Below are 2,713 nucleotides of genomic sequence, written 5' to 3' on the forward strand. Positions count from 1 at the left end.
CACCCCCACCCCGCCCCGCCCCCGCCCGGAGCTGGCTGAGGAGCCTGTGCTCAGCTGCAGCTTGGCGCGGCAGCTGCGTGACTCCGTGTAACCCGAGCCGCCCAGTGCCCCGCGCAGCGACCGGGCGCGCGCGTGTGTTACGTGTAGTCACACACTGCGAGGCCGGAAGGGACCTGGGAAGATCGGCGGGTCCGGCCCCCTACGCCAAGCAGGAAAGAGCTGGGGGGCAGGTGGCTGTCCAGTCTCCTCCTGACTGGGGGAGGGGTGCGGCGTGTGCGCGCGCCAGCCGCATGGATGTGGTGTGCGTGCGTGTGGTACAGGCAGGGGGCGCGTGTCGTATCGGTATGTGGCCTGCACGCGGCCGCGGTGGAGGCAGCGCGCTGTGTGCATGCGGCGGCACCTGAATGCGGTGGGAGGGGGTGGGGGGAATGCGCCTGTGAATTAGGCCACGTGTGCGCAGTACATGTATGTGATGAGTGCGCAATGTGTAACTGCGGGCATGTAATGGATGCAGCACGTGCGTAGCGTGCATGATGTACGCACAATACCTGCGCAGTGTGCGTGAGGTGTGCAGCATGTGCATGATATATGCGCAGGGTGTGATGTATGCAGCGCATGTGCAATATCTGCATGCTGTATGTGAGAGAGAGGTGTGCGATGTGTACATAGTGTGTATGCAATGTGTATGCAGTGCATGCATATGTGGTGTGTCTGGTGTGTGCACAATATGTATGCAGTGTGTGTGTACCTGTGATGTATGCAATATGTATGCAGTATGCATGCATGTGCATGGTGTATGTGTGTGCACACGCAAGTGTGGAATCCCATTTCTCTTGTCCTTTAAGATTAATCTCCCCCCAAAACGCGCGCGCGCACACTACTGAACACTTGACCAGCATTCAGCAACAAGCCTGACCTCTGCTGCAGTTGAAAGCTATTCAAGCCAAAAGAAAAAAAATGTTGCTTATTGGGAATGTGAAGTTGGTTGGGTTTTTTTGGTGTTTTTTGTTTGGGGGTGGGGATTTCCCGTCCCCCTGGAGGAAAAACAGGGGGAGTTCAAATGAGATGGAGCTGCCGTGAGTTCCTTCTTGTTTCCTTCAGCCTCATTAAAAGGAGCCTGGCCTACTAGTGCTGCACTCCAGAGGAGCAGGGGTGTAGACAGGGCTCTTTTTTGCAGAGGGTACCTCTCCTCCCACCCCTTGCTGGAGATGCATGAAGAAATATAAAAATAAAGCAAATAGTTCACATGAAAATAACAATGTGGCATTATGGACCAAAAACCTGTACCAACATTAAAAACCCTATTTCTTTTTTTTGTTGAACTAAAAGGACTGCTTTTAATTAAGTTTGTAAACAACAAGCATAGACCTATTTTTTGTGTTCAAGACAAAAGGTGTTAATTGGCTATTTCATTAAAAAGAGCACCCTTCCTATTAAAAATTTGTTTCTCCCAACAAGGAGGGAAATGCAGCCAGCTCTGAGGTGGGGAGGTTGCAGCCCACTGTAATCACTGTATTAGATAACAATTGTTGTATTTGGCACCTGGCCTCCTAAATTAGAAAGAGACTCTTTCTGGTGAAATATCCAAGCAACTCTGCCTTGAACACTAAGAATGGGTCCATGTTTACAAGCTTAGTTAAAGCCTGGTCCTTTTAGTTCAACAGAGAGATGAGCTTATTAAGGTTGGTACAAGGTTCCTGTCCATAGTGCTATATTGTTGTTTTCACATGAATTATTTGCTTTACTATTATATCCCTTAATTCATCTGCAGCTTGCTGGTAAAAAAAAAAAAGAAGAAGAAGAAGAAAAAACTGTGAGGCCAAGTCACAAGATTGCCCTGAGTGGTTCCAGAGGGAAGATAAGATAACCAGACAGACCAAGAACAACTGTGGGAGAGGCCTAGAGGGGCTGAAGGAAGAATCAGGAGCAGGGCAGAATATCAAAATAATGGGAAGATACATGAGTGTAATGCCAGAGACAGATTTAAAAAAAAAAATAAGAGATGATGGTCCATGTTACAATTAGCAGTTTAGATTTCTACTTGAAATACCTGTACACATAATTTACTTTCCATAATTAATGGTGGTAATTTCTTCAGTTGCATGCCTTTCAGCTGGGAAAAAACAAAGCTGGCCAGCCTTATTTTTGGTGGTTGTAGTTAAAATTCACTTTTTGTCCTCCTTGCAAGATTAAAAAAACCCAAAATTATTAAACATAGTTTATTTTTTCAAGTTACTTGGAGAAACAGCAGAAGTTTTGAAGCTGTGGAAAGCCATATTTAACAGAGAAAAGGCTAAACTCTTAGGACAGGTATAAGTATCATAAACAGTGGTGCATTTCATCTTGGCAGACCCCTGTTGACTTAGGCAAGCATTTATTTTTATCTTCAGAAGCAGCAGATATTTACAGTCTAGACCAGTGGTTCTCAACCTTTCAAAACTCAAGGCATCCCTCATTAGACTCTAGGCACCTCTTAGAAAATGCCAGCTCTTAACTTTCACTTGCTTTTTGACTACAGAAAAATAGTAGAGCAATTGGTGTCTTGCAGAGAACTCAGAAAGACCACAACAGGTCAGAAATCCATAGTGTTGAAAAGATTCTATTTGAACTATCTCCTTTCATCTTGTGAAAGATGTTTACACACCTAACAGTGCTAGTATTGCATAGCACCTCGGGGTACCCTTGAAAAGATTTCAAGGCACCCCAGGGTGTT

The sequence above is a fragment of the Gavialis gangeticus genome, unplaced genomic scaffold (genome assembly GCF_001723915.1).
Source record: "Gavialis gangeticus isolate Ggan-Ray unplaced genomic scaffold, GavGan_comp1, whole genome shotgun sequence".
Taxonomy (NCBI): Eukaryota; Metazoa; Chordata; order Crocodylia; family Gavialidae; genus Gavialis; species Gavialis gangeticus.